The sequence below is a fragment of the Macaca nemestrina genome, chromosome 5 (genome assembly GCF_043159975.1).
Source record: "Macaca nemestrina isolate mMacNem1 chromosome 5, mMacNem.hap1, whole genome shotgun sequence".
In the NCBI taxonomy this organism is placed as follows: domain Eukaryota; kingdom Metazoa; phylum Chordata; class Mammalia; order Primates; family Cercopithecidae; genus Macaca; species Macaca nemestrina.
Window position 1 is genome coordinate 68,874,472 of NC_092129.1, and position 23,976 is coordinate 68,898,447.

Genomic DNA, 23,976 nt, shown 5'->3' on the forward strand with positions numbered 1-23,976 from the left:
CCTGGACCGCAGGCGACGGGGTCGGGGAGGGGACGAAAAGAAGCTCCTGGCCAGACCCGTGGACCCAAAGTATAGGGGGAAGTTCAAAGGCAGGGAGCCCTGGAAATGCTGGAGGGTTTGTGTGGTGGAGGGCCGGTGAGAACAGAGCATCTCTGTTTGTCTGGGATGTCTGTGCTGCCGTTTCCGCAAGATCCCCACCCTCACCTCTGGTCATGCCTGTGTCCTGGTAGTTCAGGCTGTTTCCGCCCCAGGGCGCAGTGGAGGTGCCGGCCTCACTAGAGAGTCCCTCTGTGCCCTCCGGGCCCCCTCCAATCCTCTCGTCCCTCCCATCCTCCTGCTGTTATAGGATATAAGAAAGAAATCATTTAGGTAGATAGGGTTAAAAGAGTCTCAGGCAAAAAATTTTCCTTCTATCAAAAATCAGCTCAGAAATTGCTCCCTTTCTAACCTCAAGCAGTTCAAAGAAATCGCTTGTCTTCTAACAAAGAGCAGCCTAAAAGATCAGTAAAACACAGATAAGCAACTCGGGTACAGAACCACCCCCTGCGAGGGCGCCGCCCACCAGCAGCCTCAAGCAGTCAGGCAGGGGATCCGCGCTGGAGCCTCGCTGTGGGAGCCCCAAGGACGCCAGCTGTAAGGTCACTTCTCCGCAGCAGCCCCGTGTAAAGTCCTCCCCGCCCCCCGCACCAGGCTGTAGGAGGAAACCATCAGCTGTCTCTGATTTCCCATTTCCTCAAGCCGGGAGACAAACATTGTCCCCTGAGGCGATGGGTGGAGTCCTCACACGTCTTCCAAAGGCGGTTCCGCCCCGCGGGTATCAGCCGGGCGCCGGGTGCCTCCGGGTGGGACATCGGTGGCAGCCGGGCGCCACCTGTGGGGCATCACTCAGGCAGGACCCGGCCTGAGCTCGAGCGTTGCAGGCGCCACGGGAGGAGCGCGCGGAACCCGGAAGAACTAGGCGGAGCGAAACTGAAACCACCCGCAACGAACTTTGACGAAAGCCTTTTGCAGCTGAAATCCGCAAATGCCTTTAATATCCTCCCTGAGGCGCGCAAGAGACAAAAATGACTTTAGAGCGACCCCGACCCTATTTTACCACCCACAGACACACAAAAACGAACACAGCAAAAGTAGAAAACCCAATCCCTGTGCTCTTTATGAAACAGGCATTTAAGAACAGAAAGAAGCAGTGCTCAAGTGGGAGGAAATATTTGCAAAACAATGAAGTGAAATGATCTCCTGGGAAAGGTGGGAAGCAGGAGAAAGGCGGAGTGAAACGACAGGGAGTTTCTCAGCGCTTCGGCTCCACCCGGGAGACCAAAGCCCCGGACGGCTCAGCGGGAGGCTCAGATGTTTCCCCGCGCGGTGTCCTCTGTTTTCCGTCGCCAAGTCCGGGTCCCAAAGGCGCTGGCTGAGAGCCCCACGTTCCTTCGTTGCATCCTGGCTCTGCTTCTGCTGCGGGACTGTCCCTGGACCGCACAGGCCGGTGAGTTCCAGGAATGGGTTGAAGAAAGCGGAGAGGGCGTCGGGGAGGACGGATTTCATACTGTGCCACGCCTTTCTCAATTCCCCGCGCAGGACTCCTTCTGCCCCTGTTGAGTCCCTGGGGTTGCTTTTCCCCGCCTGAGAAAATAGAGTGGCAGAAACGAGGCCAGAAACTGAGGGGAGTAAAACAACTCGTTGTCTGGGATAAATGCCAAGGTTCTTGGTCTCGCGGCCGAGGAAATCAAGGGTGGAGACGAACACCCACGGAGTGAGATTGGAGCACGAGTTTTTTAGGCGAAAGGAAACAGTAGCTCTTTTTTTTTTTTTTTTTTTTTTTTTTTTTTGAGACGGAGTTTCGTTCTTTTTTTTTTTTTTTTTTGATTTGGTTCAATACTTTATTATTTATTTTATTATACTTTAAGTTCTAGGGTGCATATGCACAACGTGCAGGTTTGTTACATATGTATACATGAGCCATGTTGGTGTGCTGCACCCATTAACTCGTCATTTACATTAGGTGTATCTCCTAATGCTATCCCTCCCCCTTCTCCCCTCCCCACAATAGGACCCGGTGTGTGATGATCCCCTTCCTGTGTCCAAGTGATCTCATTGTTCAGTTCCCACCTATGAGTGAGAACATGTGGTGTTTGGTTTTCTGTTCTTGCGATAGTTTGCTGAGAATGATGGTTTCCAGCTGCATCCATGTCCCTACAAGGGACATGAACTCATCCTTTTTTATGGCTGCATAGTATTCCATGGTGTATATGTGCCACATTTTCTTAATCCAGTCTGTCACTGATGGACATTTGGGTTGATTCCAAGTCTTTACTATTGTGAATAGTGCCTCAATAAACATACGTGTGCATGTGTCTTTATAGCAGCATAACTTATAATCCTTTGGGTATATCACCAGTAATGGGATGGCTGGGTCAAATGGTATTTCTAGTTCTAGATCCTTGAGGAATCGCCACACTGTTTTCCACAATGGTTGAACTAGTTTACAGTCCCACCAACAGTGTAAAAGTGTTCTTATTTCTCCACATCCTCTCCAGCACCTGTTGTTTCCTGATTTTTTAATGATTGCCATTCTAACTGGTGTGAGATGGTATCTCATTGTGATTTTGATTTGCATTTCTCTGATGGCTAGTGATGATGAGCATTTTTTCTTGTGTCTGTTGGCTGTATGAATGTCTTCTTTTGAGAAGTGTCTGTTCATATCCTTTGCCCACTTTTTGATGTTTTTTTTGTTTTGTTTTTTATCTTGTAAATTTGATTGAGTTCTTTATAGGTTCTGGATATTAGCCCTTTGTCAGATGAGTAGATTGCAAAAATTTTCTCCCATTCTGTAGGTTGCCTGTTCACTCTGATGGTAGTTTCTTTTGCTGTGCAGAAGCTCTTTAGTTTAATTAGATCCCATTTGTCAATTTTGGCTTTTGTGGCCGTTGCTTTTGGTGTTTTAGACATGAAGTCCTTGCCCATTCCTATGTCCTGAATGGTATTACCTAGGTTTTCTTCTAGGGTTTTTATGGTTTTAGGTCTAACATTTAAGTCTCTAATCCATCTTGAATTAATTTTCGTATAAGGAGTAAGGAAATAATCCAGTTTCAGCTTTCTACTTATGGCTAGCCAATTTTCCCAGCACCATTTATTAAATAGGGAATCCTTTCCCCATTTCTTGTTTTTGTCAGGTTTGTCAAAGATCAGATGGCTGTAGATGTGTGGTATTATTTCTGAGGGCTCTATTCTGTTCCATTGGTCTATATCTCTGTTTTGGTACCAGTACCATGGTCTTTTGGTTACTGTAGCCTTGTAGTATAGTTTGAAGTCAGGTAGCGTGATGCCTCCAGCTTTGTTCTTTTGGCTTAGGATTGTCTTGGCAATGCGGGCTCTTTTTTGGTTCCATATGAACTTTAAAGCAGTTTTTTCCAATTCTGTGAAGAAAGTCATTGGTAGCTTAATGGGGATGGCATTGAATCTATAAATTACCTTGGGCAGTATGGCCATTTTCACTGTATTGATTCTTCCTATCCATGAGCATGGTATGTTCTTCCATTTGTTTGTGTCCTCTTTTATTTCACTGAGCAGTGGTTTGTAGTTCTCCTTGAAGAGGTCCTTTACATCGCTTGTAAGTTGGATTCCTAGGTATTTTATTCTCTTTGAAGCTATTGTGAATGGGAGTTCATTCATGATTTGGCACTCTGTTTGTCTGTTACTGGTGTATAAGAATGCTTGTGATTTTTGCACATTGATTTTGTATCCTGAGACTTTGCTGAAGTTGCTTATCAGCTTAAGGAGATTTTGGGCTGAGACAATGGGGTTTTCTAAATATACAATCATGTCATCTGCAAACAGGGACAATTTGACTTCCTCTTTTCCTAACTGAATACCCTTGATTTCTTTCTCTTGCCTGATTGCCCTAGCCAGAACTTCCAACACTGTGTTGAATAGGAGTGGTGAGAGAGGGCATCCCTGTCTTGTGCCAGTTTTCAAAGGGAATGCTTCCAGTTTTTGCCCATTCAGTATGATATTGGCTGTGGGTTTGTCATAAATAGCTCTTATTATTTTGAGATACGTTCCATCAATACCGAATTTATTGAGAGTTTTTAGCATGAAGGGTTGGTGAGTTTTGTCAAAGGTCTTTTCTGCATCTATTGAGATAATTATGTGGTTTTGGTCTTTGGTTCTGTTTATATGCTGGATTACATTTATTGATTTGCGTATGTTGAACCAGCTTTGCATCCCAGGGATGAAGCCCACTTGATCATGGTGGATAAGCTTTTTGATGTGCTGCTGGATTTGGTTTGCCAGTATTTTAGTGAGGATTTTTATATTGATGTTCATCAGGGATATTGGTCGAAAATTGTCTTTTTTTGTTGTATCTCTGTCAGGCTTTGATATTGGGATGATGTTGGCCTCGTAAAATGAGGTAGGGAGGATTCCCTCTTTTTCTATTGATTGGAATAGTTTCAGAAGGAATGGTACCAACTCCTCCTTGTACCTCTGGTAGAATTCGGCTGTGAATCCATCTGGTCCTAGACTTTTTTTGGTTGGTAGGCTATTAATTATTGCCTCAATTTCAGAGCCTGCTATTGGTCTATTCAGGGATTCAACTTCTTCCTGGTTTAGTCTTGGGAGGGTGTAAGTGTCCAGGAAATTATCCATTTCTTCTAGATTTTCTAGTTTATTTGCGTAGAGGTGTTTATATTATTCTCTGATGGTAGTTTGTATTTCTGTGGGGTTGGTGGTGATATCCCCTTTATCATTTTTTATTGCATCTGTTTGATTCTTCTCTCTTTTCCTCTTTATTAGTCTTGCTAGTGGTATATAAATTTTGTTGATCTTTTCCAAAAACCAGCTCCTGGATTCATTAATTTTTTTGGAGGGGTTTTGTGTCTCTATCTCCTTCAGTTCTGCTCTGATCTTAGTTATTTCTTGCCTTCTGCTAGCTTTTGAATGTGTTTGCTCTTGCTTCTCTAGTTCTTTTAATTGTGATGCTAGGGTTTCAATTTTAGATCTTTCCTGCTTTCTCTTGTGGGCATTTAGTGCTATAAATTTCCCTCTACACACTGCTTTAAATGTGTCCCAGAGATTCTGGTATGTTGTATCTTTGTTCTCAGTGGTTTTAAAGAACATCTTTATTTCTGCCTTCATTTCGTTATGTACCCAGTAGTCATTCAGGAGCAGGTTGTTCAGTTTCCATGTAGTTGAGCGGTTTTGATTGAGTTTCTTAGTTCTGAGTTCCAGTTTGATTGCACTGTGGTCCGAGAGACAGTTTGTTATAATATCTGTTCTTTTACATTTGCTGAGGAGTGCTTTACTTCCAACTATGTGGTTAATTTTGGAATAAGCGTGATGTGGTGCTGAGAAGAATGTATATTCTGTTGATTTGGGGTGGAGAGTTCTGTAGATGTCTATTAGGTTCGCTTGGTGCAGAGTTGAGTTCAATTCCTGGATATCCTTGTTGACTTTCTGTCTCGTTGATCTGTCTAATGTTGACAATGGGGTGTTAAAGTCTCCCATTATTATTGTATGGGAGTCTAAGTCTCTTTGTAAGTCTCTAAGGACTTGCTTTATGAATCTGGGTGCTCCTGTATTGGGTGCATATATATTTAGGATAGTTAGCTCTTCGTGATGAATTGATCCCTTTACCATTATGTAATGGCCTTCTTTGTCTCTTTTGATCTTTGATGGTTTAAAGTCTGTTTTATCAGAGACTAGGATTGCAACCCTGCTTTTTTTGTTTTCCATTTGCTTGGTAGATCTTCCTCCATCCCTTTATTTTGAGCCTATGTATGTCTCTGCGTGTGAGATGGGTCTTCTGAATACAGCAAACTGATGGTTCTTGACTCTTTATCCAATTTGTCAGTCTGTGTCTTTTAATTGGACCATTTAGTCCATTTACATTTAAGGTTTATATTGTTATGTGTGAACTTGATCCTGTCATTATGATATTAGCTGGTTATTTTGCTCGCTAGTTGATGCAGTTTCTTCCTAGCATCGATGGACTTTACATTTTGACATGTTTTTGCAATGGCTGGTACCTGTTGTTCCTTTCCATGTTTAGTGCTTCCTTCAGGATCTCTTGTAGGGCAGGCCTGGTGGTGACAAAATCTCTTAGCATTTACTTGTCTGTAAAGGATTTTATTTCTCCTTCACTTATGAAGCTTAGTTTGGCTGGATATGAAATTCTGGGTTGAAAATTCTTTTCTTTAAGAATGTTGAATATTGGCCCCCACTCTCTTCTGGCTTGTAGAGTTTCTGCCGAGAGATCTGCTGTTAGTCTGATGGGCTTCCCTTTGTGTGTGACCCGACCTTTCTCTCTGGCTTTCCTTAACATTTTTTCCTTCATTTCAACTTTGGTGAATCTGACAATTATGTGTCTTGGAGTTGCTCTTCTCGAGGAGTATCTTTGTGGCGTTCTCTGTATTTCCTGAATTTGAATGTTGGCCTGCCTTACGAGGTTGGGGAAGTTCTCCTGGATGATATCCTGCAGAGTGTGTTCCAACTTGGTTCCATTTTCCCCATCACTTTCAGGCACACCAATCAGACGTAGATTTGGTCTTTTCACATAATCCCATATTTCTTGGAGGCTTTGTTCATTTCTTTTTACTCTTTTTTCTCTACACTTCTCGCTTCATTTCATTCATTTGATCTTCAGTCGCTGATGCTCTTTCTTCCAGTTGATCGAGTCGGTTACTGAAGCTTGTGCATTTGTCACGTAGTTCTTTTGTTATGGTTTTCATCTCTATCAGTTCTTTTATGGACTTCTCTACATTGGTTATTCTAGTTAGCCATTTGTCAAATCTTTTTTCAAGGTTTTTAGTTTCTTTGCACTGGTTACGTAGTTCCTCCTTTAGCTCTGAGAAGTCTGATCGACTGAAGCCTTCTTCTCTCAACTTGTCAAAGTCATTCTCCATCCAGTGTTGTTCCGTTGCTAGCAATGAGCTGTGTTCCTTTGGAGGGGTAGATGCACTCTGATTTTTTGAATTTCCAGCTTTTCTGCACTGCTTTTTCCCTATCTTTGTGGTTTTATCTGCCTTTGGTCTTTGATGATGGTGATGTACTGATGGGGTTTTGGTGTGGGTGTCCTTTCTGTTTGTTAGTTTTCCTTCTAACAGTCAGGACCCTCAGCTGTAGGTCTGTTGGAGTTTGCTTGAGGTCCCCTCCAGACCCTGTTTGCCTGGGTATCAGCAGCAGAGGCTGCAGAAGATAGAATATTGCTGAAAAGCAAGTGTTGCTGTCTGATTCTTGCTCTGGAAGCGTCGTCTCAGGGGTGTACCCTGCCGTATGAGGTGTGAGGTGTCAGTCTGCACCTAGTAGGGGATGTCTCCCAGTTAGGCTACTCAGGGGTCAGGGACCCACTTGAGCAGGCAGTCTGTCTGTTCTCAGATCTCAACCTCCGTGCTGGGAGATCCACCGCTCTCTTCACAGCTGTCAGATGGGGGCATTTACCTCTGCCGAGGTTTCTGCTGCTTTTTGTTTAGCTATGACCTGTCCCCAGAGGAGGAGTCTACAGAGGCAGGCCGGCCTCCTTGAGCTGTGGTGGGCTCCACCCAATTCGAGCTTCCCAGAGGCTTTGTTTACCTTCTTAAGCCTCAGCAATGGCAGGCGCCCCTCCCCCAGCCTCACTGCCGGCTTTCAGTTAGATCTCAGACTGCTGTGCTAGCAATGAGGGAGGCTCCATGGGCGTGGGACCCTCTGGGTCAGGTGTGGGATATAATCTCCTGGTGTGCCATTTGCTAAGACCCTTGGTAAAGTGCAGTATTAGGGTGGGAGTTACCTGATTTTCCAGGTGTTGTGTGTCTCAATTTCCTTTGGCTAGGAAAAGGAATTCCCTCACCCCTTGTGCTTCCCAGGTGAGGTGATGTGTTGCCCTGCTTCAGCTCTTGCTGGTCGGGCTGCACCTGCAGACCAGCGCCAACTGTCCGACATGACCTAGTGAGATGAACCCGGTACCTCAGTTGAAAATGCAGAAATCACCTGTCTTCTGTGTCACTCACGCTGGGAGCTGGAGGCTGGAGCTGTTCCTATTCAGCCATCTTGGGCATGCCCCCCGAGTTTCGTTCTTGCTGCCCATGCTGGAGTGCAGCAGCACAATCTGAGCTCACCACAGCCTCCACCTCCTGGGTTCAAGCGATTCTCCTGCCTCAGCCTCCAGAGTAGCTGAGTTTACAGGCATGCACCACCATGCCCAGATAATTTTTGTATTCTTTGTAGAGACGGGGTTTCTTCATGTTGGTCAGGCTTGTCTCAAACTCCAGACCTCAGGTGATCCAACCACCTTGGCCTCCCAAAGTGCTGGGATTACAGGTGTAAGCCACCGTGCACAGCCTAAGAACAGCTCTCTGTCACAGAGAGACCCATAGGGCCCAAAGAGCCGGTTAGGACCAGGTATGCCATCTGCATAAGGTAGAGTCTCTAGCAGCCCCCACCCCATTCTTTGATCATGCAGGCTGGCTCTTAGTTTGTGCTGCTCTGCACTACTTACCTGCCTGTGATAAAAGGGGTTGGTGAGTTTCTGTGCCTGTTCCCAGGCACCTTCTTGCAGCTGCAGGCATCCCCACACTGTGCACGCTTCCGGCTTCCCTATCTCAGTGTGCCTAAAGAAATGGACAGGGGCCAGGTGCCATGGTTCACATTTGTAATCCCAGCACTTTGGGAAGCTGAGGCGGGTGGATCAGCTGAAGTTAGGAGTTCAAGATCAGCCTGGCCAACATGGCAAACCCTGTCTCTACTAAAAATACAAACATTAGCTGGACATGGTCATGGGCGCTTGTAATCCCAGCTACTTGGGAAGCTGAGGCAGGAAAATCACTTGAACCTGGGAGACAGAGGTTGTGGGATGAGCCAAGATCACACCATTGCACTCCAGCCTGGGCGACAAGAGCAAAACTCCCTCAAAAACAAAAAACCAAAAAATAAAACAAAACAAAAAAACAAAGGAAGAAGGGAAATGGACAGGAATATGCTCACTGAGCCCCACTGTTTTTGCAGGGGCCCATCCTATGTATGTAAAGTTCGATCATTATCCAGGTAGTTCCTCCTTCTGTGCCCAAGTTGCTTATCTGCATTTTACAGCCTGATCTTTTAGGCTTCTCTTTGTTAGAAGACAAGTTATTTCTTTGAACTGCTTGAGGTTAAAAAGGGAGCAGTTTCTGAGCTGCTTTTTGTTAGAAGGAAAGTTTTTTGCTGGGGACTCTCTTTACCCTGTCTACCTAAATGATTTCTTTCTTATCTCCTATAATAACAGGAGGATGGGAGGGACAAGAGTTTTGGAAGGGGCCAGAGGGCACGGCCGGACTCAGGTGAGGCTGGCACCTCCACTGTGCCCTAGGGCAGAAGGAGCCTGAACTACCGGGACACAGGCGTGACCAGGGGTGAGGGAGGGGATCTCACAGAAACAGGAGCACACACATCCCAGACAAACACAGATGCTCTCTTCTCACTGACTTTCCACCACACAAACCCTCCAGCACCCCCAGGGCTCCCTGCCCTTAAACTTCACCCTACACTTTGCTGCACTTGCCTGCAACCAGGGGCTCAGCAGACACTTCCCTCCCAATCCCCTCACTGTATCCAGAATTGGTGGGTTCTTGGTCTCACTGACTTCAAGAATGAAGCCGCGGACCCTTGCGGTGAGTGTTACAGTTCTTAAAGATGGTGTGTCCAGGGTTTGTTCCTTCAGACGTTCAGATGTGTCTAGAGTTTCTTCCTTCTGGTGGGTTTGTGGTCTCGCTGTCAGGAGTGAAGCTGCAGACTTTCCTGGGGGGTGTTACAGCTCTTAAAGGCAGCACATCTGGAGTTGTTCGTTCTTCCCAGTGGGTTCGTGATCTTGGTGGCTTCAGGAGTGAAGCTGCAGACCTTTGCAGTAAGTGTTACAGCTCATAAAGGCAGCATGGACCCAAAGAGTGAGTAGCAGCAAGATTTACTGAAAAGAAGGAAAGAACAAAGCTTCCACAGTGTGGAAGGGGACCCAAGAGGGTTACCCCTGGCTGGCCAGGGCAGCCTGCTTTTATTCCCTTATCTGACCCCTCCCACATCCTGCTGATTGGTCCATTTTACAGAGAGCTGATTGGTCTATTTTACAGAGAGCTGATTGGTGCGTTTTGACAGAATGTTGATTGGTACCTTTACAATCCTTGAGCTGGACACAGAGTGCTAGAGGGAAAAGTTCTCCAAGTCCCCACTAGGTTAGCTAGACATAGAGTTAGCTAGGTACAGAGTACCAACTGGTGTATTTACAAACCTTAAGCTAGACACAGAGTACTGATTGGTGTATTTACAAACCCTGAGCTAGACACAGAGTGCTGATTGGTGTATTTAGGATCCTCTAGCTAGACATAAAAGTTCTCCAAGTCTCCACCAGATTAGCTAGATACAGAGTGCTGATTGGTGCACATACAATCCTCTGGCTAGATATAAAAGTTCTCCAAGTCCCCATCCAGCTCAGGAGCCCAGCTGGCTTCACCTAGTGGATCCTTCACCCGGGCTGCAGGCGGAGCTGCCCACCAGTCCCCAGTGGCGCCTGCACTCCTCAGCCCTTGGGCTGTGGATGGGATCGGTGGCAACTGAATAGGGGGTGGCGCCCATCGGGGAGGCTGGGGCCTCCGGGAGCCCACTGCAGTGGGGGAGCTCAGACATGAAGGGCTGCAGGTCCCAAGGCCCGGCAAGAATTTGAGTGCAGCGCTGGCGGGCCAGCACTGCTGGGGGACCCGGTGCAACCTCCACAGCTGCTGGCCTGGGTGCCAAGCCCCTCACTACCCTGGGCCTGTGGCGCCTGCCAGCCGCTCCCGGTGCAGGGCCCACTGAGCCGGTGACTGCACCTGCCAGAACTCGCACTGGCCTGCCAGCGCCGCTCGCAGCTCCAGTCTCTGCCCCGGCCTCTCCCTCCACACCTCCCTGCAAGCAGAGGGAGGCAGCTCCGGCCTCAGCTAGCCCAGAGAGGGGCTCCCACGGTGCCGTGGCGGGCTGAAGGGCTCCTCAAGCACCGCCAGAATGGAGGCCGAGACCGAGGAGGCGCTGAGAGTGAGGGCTGCTAGCACATTGTCACCTTTCATCACTACCCACTGCCACCAAACAGGTCACATCATTTTACCTTCAATCTCAGTCCAGCCCTCTCACCCCACAGGCCTCCCTCACCTCCCCATCCATGAGGAGGCTCTCACCACCTCCCACAACAACCGACACCTTCTCCTCCTTGCTGAGTACACACCCACACACCCCAGAACCTGTGCAGGGGGGATGGGAAGTACCATTCTCCCCAGGATGACCCTGGGAATGCAGGTGAGTAGAGGCACCCACTTCTACCCTTGGACCAAGACCTCCTATTCTTCCTCTTCAGGAGCCAGCATCATATAGAATGGTAGGCTGGAGGTGGGAAACACTTTCTAGAAAGGAAGGCAGGAGGCACTTTGGTCTTTTCAAGGCATGGATTATCTGTCTGTGTGTCAAGTCCTGTCCCTTTGTAGAGCAACAGCCGGCCAGGACAACCTGAAAATAAAAGAGGGAACAGAATTGGACACTGGCCTAGGTTACTGACCCCAGATGAGGATACACACAGTGACACAACAGTTGATGGACCATCCCCTAGGGTGGCATCTCCAGACGGGGTCTCAGGTGCAACTCCTAAAGTCAGAGCCAGTTCCTGCTCTGTCTGTGACTTCTGGGTGGTGTGGATGTGATGGGAGCCAGGGTTCCATGGTTTGGGGTCTACTCTCCCCTCCTTTGCTGCTGAGTGGCATCTATAGTTCACCTGAGCCATCAGGGACCCTCCCTGAAGCCTCAGGTGTGAACTGAGGGTGAGAGGGTGCAGTCATGTGGTGTCCTGGGAATTGGGGCCAACTTCTTGTGCAGCTTCTCGGTTCCCTGTGGCCCTGCTCCTGCCCATCCCAGGAGAACCACCTGCATCTTCTCATTGCTGGGCCTATCTTCCTAGTGACATATAGGGTGAGGAGCCCATCCCATGGTGGGCAGCTCTGAGGCCGTGTGGTCACTGCCCTCCCATGGCTGGAGGCCTCATCTCTGCCAGGGCCTAGGACAATACAGGAACCACTTTTGAAGGGTGTGATTTATTTCCTGGTGCCAGTAGCATGGGCTTGCTTCTGGGCATTAGGGGACCTTGTTGATTCTCCAGTTAGAAATTGCTATGGACTCTACACAAAACTTTTTTCAACCACAGATACTTCTAGGATCTAACGTGTACTGAGTCCTAGGGCCCTAGTGACAGGTCCAGCCACACTCATCACGCATGGATTGTCTGTGGCTACTATCAAGATACAGGGGGAGAGTTGATCAGTGACAACAGGGACTATGTTGCCAGCAAGCCCCTTATATTCACAATACAGGCCCTCACAGCAAGCTCTGCGGGCCATGCGTGTATGTGGGGAAGTCGGACTTTGCACTTGTTGTGAGGTTGAAGGGTCTTTCCTCATTGGAATGTGGACTCTGCTTCTAGTAATGGATCCTGGGTCTGTCTGAGAAGTGGCTTAGTGCTGGAAACTCGGCAAAGTAATACAGTTTTTTATGAAATGTCCACTTTCCTCTTCCAAATCATCCATCTCTCTGTTTTGTCTTTATTTATTGTGGTTAAAGTCCAGCAGGATCCGGGTGAGTCTCCATCTGTTTTGCCTCTTGGTCCCCCTTGTTCTATGAGCCATGAGCGTAGCTCTCTGTGGCTCAGGACTCCAGCTGGCATTGTGACTTCTCTAATCATTTTTGTCATTGCACTTTCCCTTCTCCTGACAGGTGACAGCCTCCACCTGGGATCGGTTGTTTCAGATCATTACTCCTGGGAGCCACTTAGGGAACAGCATTTCCTACCCTGGCTTTCAGCGACAGGCATCCCTGCGTTTCTTGACAGTCTGCTGCCTTCTCTCAGGGCCTGCTTTATATGCTGGATAAACAGGAGTCCTCCAGGCTTCCCAGGAGCACAGAGGATGGACATTGTTCTGGATTTTCACACTCAGACCCCTCTAGCATGGGCACTTCTCTGAGCCTGTGATCCCTTCCTCTACACCGTGCCTTAGAAGTTCTAGATTTTCTACTTCTCGCCCTGTGAACCATCCCTTTTCCAAGGTTTCAGGAATGCATCTCATAGCAGATGGGCATCATCACCAGGGGCTTTGCTAACGTTTAAATCCTGGGACTATGACAATAATCTCTTTTTGATTCCAATTGGATTCTGTCCTTATCCCACTCACTGAGCTGGAGCATCCTAGGGCAGCTCCCACACCCTCTCCCACCTCCCGCAGTCCACAGGGGCTGCTGCCAAAGATCCTCCTCATCCAGGCCTTTTCCTGCCACAGCAGGCCTGGCACCTCCATGACAAGGTCATGTGCTGACCCATGTGGGCAGAACCCAGGTGGGATATGTCTTGGGAGGATGCATGGTTTCATGGCTACAGGGACCTTCCTTGCCTTGTACTCAAGAAAGGGAGACATTCTAGTCTTTAACTAGTTGACATGACAGTCCTGGCTGGGGCACATCTTGCTCTGCCAGCCCAGCCCCTCAGAGATATTTACTTGCAGTCACCATAAGGAAGAGGAGGGGTCTCAGGTTCCACTTCCCCCCACACCAGCCCTCTCCTGTGTTTATCTTCCGCACACACACACTATCTTTGCTATGACTTCATCATCACTCCTAAGTTCAGACCTGAACCACAGTGGTGTGAAGTTCAAGACCAGGTGGATGAAAGGCCTTTTCTTCACTATGACTGTTTTAACCACAAGGCCAAAGCCTTTGCTTCTCTGGGGAGGAAGGTCAATGTCACAAAAGCCTGGGAAGAACAAACTGAAACCCTAAGAGACGTGGTAGATTTCCTCAAAGAGCAATTGGCTGACATTCAAGTGGAGAATTGAATACCCAGTGGTAAGTTTAAAATGGCCCAGGACAGGAGGGAGCAGACACTATAGTAGCTTAGAAGGCTTTAATGGGTTCATGCAAAAAATAAACCAGGTTGGCGTCCTTACATGTGTGTGCCTAATCTCAGCTGGTCCACCCGAGACCACCTGAACACAAACCCTAGTCCCCTGCACGGCCCCTTATCCGCTCCGACAAGGTGAAAGAAACAATCATGAACCAGGAAAAACCTGCCAAACTGCAGGCACAAGTGTACATTGGTGGGAAGGGACCTGCTCGCAGAAAGAAGAAGGTGGTTCATAGAACAGCCACAACAGAAGATAAAAACTTTCAGTTCTCCTTAAAGAAGTTAGGGGTAAACAATATCTCTGGTATTGAAGAGGTGAATGTGTTTACAAACCAAGGAAGAGTGATCCACTTTAACAACCCTGAAGTTCAGACATCTCTGGCAGGGAAACCTTTCACCATTACAGGCCATGCTAAGACAAAGCAGCTGACAGCAATGCTACCCAGCATCTTCATCCAGCTTGGTGCAGACTGTCTGACTAGTTTAAGGAGACTGGCTGAAGCTCTGCCCAAACAGTCTGTGGATAGACCAGCACCACTTGCAACTGGAGAGGATGATGATGATGAAGTTACTGATCTTGTAGAGAATTTTGATGAGGCTTCCAAGCATGAGGCAAAATGAATTGAGCCAACTTCTGAAGATAAAACTTGAAGAAGTTACTAGGAACTGCTATTTTCTATTATGACTGCTTTTTAAGAAATGTTTGTTTATGGATATGATAAAATCTAGGTCACCAATACTTTTAAGCCCAAGCCCCTTGGACACTGAGCTCCTTTCAGTTTTTGCATATACACAATTTATTCTTTGCAGCTAATTAAGCCGAAGAAGCCTGGGAATAAAGTTTGAAACAAAGGTTAATAATGTTCTTTGCCTAGTTAAAAAATAAATTTATTGATTAAAAATAAACAAACAGGCCAGGCGCGGTGGCTCACGCCTGTAATCCCAGCACTTTGGGAGGCCGAGGCGGGCGGATCCCAAGGTCAGGAGATCGAGACCACAGTGAAACCCCGTCTCTACTAAAAATACAAAAAATTAGCCGGGCGCGGTGGCGGGCACCTGTAGTCCCAGCTACTCAGGAGGCTGAGGCAGGAGAATGGCGTAAACCCAGGAGGCGGAGCTTGCAGTGAGCTGAGATCGCGCCACTGCACTCCAGCCTGGGCGACAGAGCGAGACTCCATCTCAAAAAAAAAAAAAAAAAAAAAAATAATAATAATAATAATAAACAAATCAGGTTTATATCACTCAAGAGGTCAAAGAGCAAGGGCAGCAGACAGGAAAGGAAGCAGGGTGGGACTCAGAATTTCTCAAGATCAGAGCTGATCTCTTTCCAATGGGGCAGAGCCCCTCATTCTGCGGGCCAGGATGTCTTGTGAGCACGAAGCCCATGGACACGGCAGAGGATCTTGGCAGTTCCTCTTCAATGGACAGAGGTTCCTCCTCTTTGACCCAAACAACAGAAAGTGGACAGTGCTTCATCCTGGAGCCAAGAAGATGAAAGAGAAGTGGGAGAAGAACGGGGATGTGACCAGGTTCTTCCAGAAGATTTCACTGGGAGACTGAAACTTGGCTTGAGGAATTCTTGATACACTGGGAAAACATGCTGAAGCGAACAAGTAAGTGGGAAAAAAACAAAGGTTGCTGTCCTGAGTTCAGATCTAATCAGCCCTGTGTGTGTGTGTGTGTGTGTGTGTGTGCGTGTGTGTGTTTGAGTGAATGTGAACAGGACCCCCTCATAGAGGGCTCCTCCTTGGGGTGCCTGTGCTCTCCTATCCTCCTCTCCCTTCTCACTCCTGACTCCTCTTCCTCACTGCACTTGCTTTTGCTCCTCTCCTTGTGGATTTATCACCAGCCTCAAGACTGCAGGTGTCACTGGGTTTTCAGATGTGGAAAAGTGATCTGGGTTCTCCTTCACCATTTAAACCAACATTTGTATCCTTTCTGAAGGCTGAAGATGACACCAAAAAGCCCCTGTGAGCATGGTCTCGATCAAACTTGCCCTTCTGGCTGGCCACCTGCCCACCACCTACTGTGTATGTCCAGAGGCCTCCAGCAGATCATGATGACACCATGGACCCAATAGCTTTTTCACTGCCTTGATCCCTTTTGTCAACAATTTTACCACTGGTTATTCCTAACATCTTATGCTATTTTCTCTTGGTGCTACCTGATGGAATTTTTGCACTTAAAGTTCTGGCTGACTAAACAAGATATGTCAACATTTTCTTTCTTCTGCTTTTGTTTGGAAAATCAGTTACTTCTTTGAATGGTGACACTGTTCTTCCAAATGATATTGTCAATAAAACAATCATGTTAGACTTCAGGCCTCCAGGGATTCCTTTCATGTCCTGAAAGATAATTATTTAAATATCTAATAAAAATTATGTTAATGATTGTTTCCTATAGTAATTTATTACCCTGTACTGATATTTAAATAAAGAGTTCTATGTCCCAAAAACCTACTGAGTTTGGAATTTTGTTGTATTATCCAGTAGAGAATTAATGTTATTTCATTTTTCCTCCATGATAGGGAGTAATAAATGAGTGATTCTGCTAGATTTTGTATGGAAACAGAGAATCTACAAAACATGACTGAAAAAATCAGAGACAATACAAATACATGGAAAAATATTTCATGCTAATGGGTTGGAAGAATCAATATAGTTAAAATGGCCATACTTCCAAAAGCAATTTATAGATGAAACATTATCCTTATCAATATCAATGTCATTTTTCACAGAATTAGAAGAATGTAATCTAAAAGCGATTTGGAATTTAAAAAGAGCCCAAATAGCCAAAACAATCATAAGCAAAAAGAACAAAGCCAGAGACATCACATTGCCTAACTTCAAACTATAATATAAGGCTATGGTGATCAAAACAGAATGGTACTGGTACAAAAATAGACACTTAGGTCAGTGGAACAGAATCAAGAACTCAGAAAGAAACCTTCACACCTCCAGCCATGTAACCTTCAACAAAATCAACAAAAATAAGCAATGGGGAAAGACTCCCTATTCAACCAATGGTGCTAGGATAACTGGCTAACCGTGTGCAGAGGAATGAAACTGAACCCCATCTTTCACCATATATGTAAAATATCTTAACATGGATTAAAGATTTAAATGTAAGTCTTAAAACTATAAAAATCCTGGAAGATGACCTAGGAAATACCACTCTGGACATAGGACCTGGCAGAGATTTCATGATGAAGACACCAAAAGCAATTGCAACCAAAACCAAAAATTGACAAATGGGATCTCCTTAAACTAAAGAACTTCTGCACAGCAAAAGAAACTAGCAACACAGTAAACAGCCTATAGAACAGGAGAAATATCTGCACACTATGCAACTGACAAATGTCTAATATGCAGAATCTATAAGGAGCTTAAACAACTCAACAAGCAAGAACAAAAAACCCACTTAAAAAGTAAGCAAAGAACATGAACAGATGCTTTTCAAAAGAAGACCTGCAAGTGGCCAACAAACATGAAAAAATGCTCAATATGAATCATCATCAGAGAAATGCAGATCAAAACCATAGTGAGGTACCATCTTATACCAGTCAAATGGCAATTCTTAAAAAGTCGAAAGACCACAGATGTTGGTGAAGCTGAGGAGAAAAGCGAACACTTAGACACTGTCGCTGTGAAAGCAAACTAGTCCAGCCACTACGGAAAGCAGTTTGGAGATTTCTCAAAGAAGATAAAATAGAATTACCATTCAACCCAGCAATCCTACTGCTGGGGATATATCTAAAGGAAAATAATTTATTCAATCAAATAGACTCATATGTTCATTGCAGTGCTATTCTCATGAGCAAGGACACAGAATCAATCTAAGTGCCCAGCAGCAGTGGACTGAGTGCACCATGGAAATCTATGCAGCCACGAAAGATAACAAAATCATGTCCTTTTCAGCAACACAGATGGAGCTGGAGGCCATTATCCTAGGTGACCTAACAGAAGAACAGGCAACTGCATACTGCAGGTTCTCGTTTATAAGTGGGGGCTAAACATTAAATATACATGAATGTAAAGATGGGAACCACAGACACTGGAGATCACTAGACAGGGGAGGAAGGTGGGGCACGTGGGCTGAAGCACCACCCACTGGGTACCAAGCTTACTGTCTGGGTGATGGGATCGTTGGGACCCCAAGCTGCAGCCTCCCACAATTGACCCATGTAACAAACCTACACATGTACTCTTTAATCTGTAAAAAGAGTTGAAATTAAAAGTGAATAAAGAAAATAAAATGACACGAGGCAAAAACAAAAAATGGGTTTAACTGACAGGATGAGAGAGAACTCTGCACTATCAACTCGAACTCTGCTCTTAAAAAGAATACTCTAGTCATTTAAAATAAGTGTAGGGTACATGATCATAATCTTATACAGATCACATATGATTGTACCAAAACCCTACCATTAAACACTGTGTATGGAATTATGGATAATTGCCACCTTGTTATTTATACCCTTCTTTTTTTGTCCTATTTTCAAGTGGCATTTTTTGTTTATCCTCAGGGTCTCATTGCTTCCAGGGGTCTCTTTCTGTACCTACTACCTTCTTTTTCACTGCCCACCTCAGCCCTTCCTCTGGCCTGGGACTATGGCTTCCTTGGCACTGAAGGCACAAGAACTGCATTCAGCCTCAGGAGAGAGGAGGATGCAGGGCAGGCTGTGGGGGTGGCCTCGGCATTGCAGACCAGTCTAACAGTGCTCAGTCTCCATTGCAGACAGCTGCATTTCTCCACCATGTTGGCTAAAACCAAGCCAATCTTGCCCCTTTCTTGATTGGTTTTTGTCTCACTCTTCCCAATTACTTGTTGAAAATTCATATTCTTCCACCTCACATTTCTTTCTACTTCTTGACTTCACAATGTATACTGATTTATTGTGCCCAGAAAATACTGGTCCCACCATGTCCTAAGTTACCATCTAAAGCATAGTGAATGAATGGACAAAAGGCCCCTGCCCCAATCACTGCCTCTCATTTATTCACTCACAGTGTTAGTACAGCCTCAGCAGCAACAGTGGACTGTGCTATGGATGCTTCCTTGAGGAAAACAGACAAAATCCCTGCTCCAGTGGGGACAGCAGGTGAACGTAATGAGCAGGTGCATTGCATCCGGTGTAGGAAGGTGACAGATGATTCAGGGGGCGGGGAACAAGGTTGTGGGGAGGAAGACTGGGAGGGGAGCCCCCAGGTCCTCAGTAGCCTGAACAGGAAGGTCTCCAAAAAATTTGACGTGTGAGTCCTGGCTTCAAGAAGGTGAGCATTCCCGCAGGAGGCAGAGCCCACAAATATGGCCTGCAGTGGTCCAGGGAAAATCCAGAAGGTGCCTCTGTAACATTTTCAAGACAACCCTAAAACAAAAGAAATACCCAAGAATGTATTTATTAAGTAATTAGGACCAAGCAATAAATATGTATGACCTAGCAATTTAATCGCCATTTAAGAAAGTATTTCACATGAATTGAAAAAGTTTATTTCATTCTCTTTTTTTTTTGAGCTGGAAGGGTTGGGTGTCATTTATTGACAGCAATTTATATACATTTGTTTCCTTCTCATCGTTGTTTCATTCCCAGCGCAGGCACAGAGCCCTTGAGAAAGGTAGTCTCTGAACCAGGGAGCCAGGAATGCAGGTCGGACACATTTTTGGCAGGCAAGTTCAGCTCCAGCAGGATGCAATCCTTCAAGTTGGAATTCCATTGGGTATTTGAAAGGCACCAAGGTGGGGGGTAGAGAGGGAGTCTCCAACAGGACTCACATTTCAGTCTAAGCCTCCTCATTATCCAACTCCTTACAAGTTTTAGGACATTGGGGGACAATAATCAGGCCCATCTGCCTCAACAGGGGCAGATTCTTCAACCTGTGTCCAGTTCACACACACCTGCTTCCGCTGGTCACACAGTTCAAGAGAATCAGCCTTATGTTAAAGGACAGATCGCGTCTTCTCTGCCCTTCCCCGGCACTTCTCTTCAGCGACATCTGTGCAGGAACTGCTGGGAAGATGGATACATAGACACTGGTTACATTTGTTGTGATGCAGTCATTCTATGCAATATCATGCAGAGATAAAAAGGAAAAGCATCTGTATGTGCTGGTCTTGGAAGATCTTCAAAGTGTGTTATTTTGGGATAGAATCTGCATGCAGCAGAGTGCCTATGGGCTTATCTTTGTTTTAAAAACCAGCATTGATACATACACACATCTGTACTATTAGTAAGGAAAACAGTGTTTCCATAACTTATTGCTAGTCTGTTTATCCATTTTAGGAAAAATTAGTGTAGTTGAAAAGCCATGGTGGCAGGAATTCGTCATCATCAGCCCAGATTCTACACTTCCCTACACATCGTGTTAACTGAGGTTGCCCGAGGAACAGGATGTGGAATGCAGCAGTCATGTTTCAGAGAGAAACCTAGAGTCAAGCTGGACCAGGGGTCTTGCCCTGACCTCTGCCTCTTCACCCAACCCCTACCTGGTCAGGCAGTGACCCTGAAGGGGCTGGGACAATGCTGAAAGGGCAGTGAAATGGGGAGGCAATGGTGAGGGCATGGTGAACACAGAGCACCCAGACCCCACAGCATCGAGGGAGGAGCTAGTGTGCTGTTGGGAGCTCTGGGAAGGCAGGGAGCCTGGGTGCAGCACTCACTGCTCCTCTTATCCGGGACAGGATTGTGGTGGATGATGAGAAGAGTTTCCTGAAGAGCACAGTTTCCAAGCCTGGCAGAATGACTCACCCCGGTTGCACTCACAGCCAAGACCCACTCAGCCTTTGGACCAATCTACCGCAGGGGCTGGTAAAGTCAGGAGTGTGAATACTACTGAGCCTTCTGCCAGGGCATAGGGAACAGCAGCCGAAGGATGGCCAGCAGGAGGCTCAGACTACCCTACCCCCAACTCTCTCACTTTGAGTGGGGAGGAAGCCTTGAGCCCAGGGTGTTGAGGTTTCAGTGAACTATGATCATGCCACTGCACTCCAGTGCAAGACAGAGCAAGACTCTGTCACACACAAGCTCACACACACAAATTAAATTGTGGTATGATACACGTAACATGAAAGTTTCCATCTTAACCATTTTTAAATGTAAAAGTTTATTTTTCAAAATGCAGTATTTTCACCTGCCTGAGCAGTCCTGGACCTTCTTCACCTGAATGTTTTCTTCCTAAAACAAGGACCACTTTAAATCAGACTTTGTTAGCTTTCAATAGCTGTTGTTACAAATTACTATAAATTTAGTGTCTTAAAACAACATACATTCATCCAGGCATGGTGACTCAGGCCTGTAATCCCACCACTTTGGGAGGCCGAGTTGGGCAGATCACTATGTCAAGAGATTGAGGCTGTCGCAAAACCCTGTCCTACTAATAATACAAAAACTAACTGGGCGTGACGGCATGTGGCTGTAGTCCCAGCTACTCGGGAGGCCGAGGCAGGAGAATCACTTGAACCCAGGAGGTGGAGGTTGCACTGAGCCAAGATTGTGCCACTGCGCTCCAGCTTGGGTGACAAAGCAAGACTCCGTCTCAAAAAAAAAAAAAGAAAGAAAGAAAGAAATACATATATTAAAAAGTATATGTAAGTATATAAGTATATGAAAATAAAACACATCCCAGTGTTGTGTGTGCCTACCTGCACCCCCAAACCCACACTGTGGCTTACTAGGCACTAGATTCCAGCTGTGGGTTACATCTGGAGAGCCCCTTATTGCTCCCCATAGACGACCAAAGCTGTATAGATGATTGTGACTATGAAGACATGTTTATGCATTGTAGAACCAGCTTAATATGTGAAATGGTAGATATTATTCAAGGGTGCTAGTCTAAACCAACAATCAGAGGTTTGTTCAGTGAGAAGTGATCTTACACATGGTCTGTCAAATAGGACCACACTTTTTGCCTCCAGGACTTTGCACATACTGTTCCCTCTGCTGCGATTGCTCTTCCTGTGGCTCTGTGACCAGCCACTTTCTTGTCTGTCTTGGGATTTTGGCATAAAGTCATCTCAGAAAGGCCCTCACTGACCACCAACCATGCTAATGCAGCCTCCGCCCCAATTACTCTCTGACTCAAAGCCATGCTCATTTCTTTCAAAATCCTCTTTTAACTAGCTCGTTTATTGATTTAACTTTTGCTTTCAGAGACAGAGTCTCACTCTCTTTCCCAGGCTGGAGTACAGTGGTGCGATCATAGCTTATTGCAACCCTGAATTCCTGGCCTTAAATAAGGGATCCTCTCACCTCAGCCTCTGGAGTAGTTAGAACTACACACATGGCTATTTTTTTTTAATCTAAAATTTTTTAATATGTAATTTTTTAAATTTATTTTTTGTAGAGATAGGGATCTTGCTATGTTGCCCAGATGGGCCTGGAACTCCTGGCCTCAAACTCTCTTCCTACTTCGATTTCTCAAAGCACTGGGATTACAGGTGTGAGCCACTGTGTCCAGCCACTGATTTAAATTCTTGAATGTAGATTTTCTTCCCAACCAGACCACAAGTCCCCTAAGGTTAAAGCCAGGTCTGGACTGTCCAGTGTGGTTTCTCTACAGCCTTGAATGGGGGCAGCCACAAAGCAGACTGGATTAGTTTTCCATTGCAACATAATAAATTGCCATAAACTTGGCAGCTTAAAGCAATGTGCTTTTATGATCTCACAGTTTCTGTGGATGAGAAGTCTAGGCATAGCTTAGCCAGGATCTCTGATCAAGGTCTCAAAGGTGGCAATCAGAGTGTTGGCTGAGCCTGGGGTCTCATTTGAGTCTTGGCTCCTCTCCCATGCTCCTGTGTCGTTGAAATAATTCATTTCCTTGTAGCTATAGAACTCACAGCAGCTTGCTTCTTCAAGGACAGTGGGAGAGCATGTCTCTGGCTTCAAATCTCTTCCTTCAAAAGCCTGAGATTCTCTTTTAAAGAGCTCACTTAATTAGGTCAGGCTCAACTAAGATAATCCCCCTTTGGATGAAGTCAGGGTCAACTGGTTAGGGACCTTAATTGCATCTGCAAAGTTCATCTCTGCCACATAATATAATCTAATCACAGGTGAAATCCCATCCTACCAGCAAGTCCCACCTACATGCAAAGAGAGGGTGTTACGCAGGGTGTGTTTGCTGTGGGGATGGAGATCTTGTGGACCATCTAGAAAATTCTGACTACAACAGTGGCTCTCAATACATTTGTTGAATGAATAAAACACCTGCCCTTCCAAATGCCTTCCTTGATTTAAGATATTTCCTTTGCCAGGAGTTCTTTCCATCTTGCTGCCAACTTCACTTGTCAAAATCTCATTTATCCTCTGGCTCAGATTTGCTTCTCATTCATGACTTCCTCACTGTTTCAGGCAGGCAAAGGTTGGAATTTACCTTCCTCACTACATATGTGAGGCCAGATGCTTTTTTAGTTGTAACATTCTTATATAGCAATACATATGTACATTTACATAAAAGAGATCACATGGTTCCTGTTGACAACTGTGGACACTTTTTTCTTCTCTGCCCTTCCCCTTCCATCTGCCCCTCCATTTCCAAATACAACTTGTATTAAATAAAAAAAAAAACCTATCTTTCCATGTTTTCCTTTGTATTCATATAATCCCATAACCCTACAAAGCTCATTTCTTTCTCTAGAACTCCTTCTCTCTCTCTCTCTCTCTCTCTCTCTCTCTCTCTCTCTCTCTCTCACACACACACACACACAAACACATATAAAAGGAACTTTTTTTAAGGGAGGATGAGTCATTGTTTTAGAAAAATGTTATCATATGATATACATTTTTCTGCATCTTGATTTTCTCACTCAATATCTCATAGAAATATCTTTGAGTCATCTTGCATAGCTCCAAATTAAAGTTAGTTCCTTACAACAGATGTGCATTATGTCATGGAGTGAATATACTCACAAAGTACTCAGCCATTCCCCTGGTAATAGGAATTTGTTTTGCTTTTGGTTCTGCATCACTATGAACAATGCTGCAGTAAGTATCTTTGTACATTTTGGTAAAAATGGAATGAATCTTCAACAGTTCAAGAGCTGGGTGTATGCACTTTTAACAATTTTACTAAATG

General features: G+C 45.6%; 1 long non-coding RNA gene and 1 pseudogene across 1 annotated transcript in view; both read left to right on the forward strand.

The window, feature by feature from the left end:
• The first annotated feature begins 709 nt into the window (after positions 1-709).
• LOC105489018 (uncharacterized) overlaps positions 710-23,976 on the forward strand; it is a 37,601-nt gene continuing 14,334 nt past the window's right edge. The window contains exon 1 of the long non-coding RNA XR_011623451.1: positions 710-1,486. This is a non-coding gene — a long non-coding RNA (uncharacterized lncRNA). The remainder of the gene's footprint in view (positions 1,487-23,976) is intronic.
• LOC112422950 (transcription factor BTF3 homolog 4 pseudogene) lies at positions 11,227-23,527 on the forward strand (annotated as a pseudogene).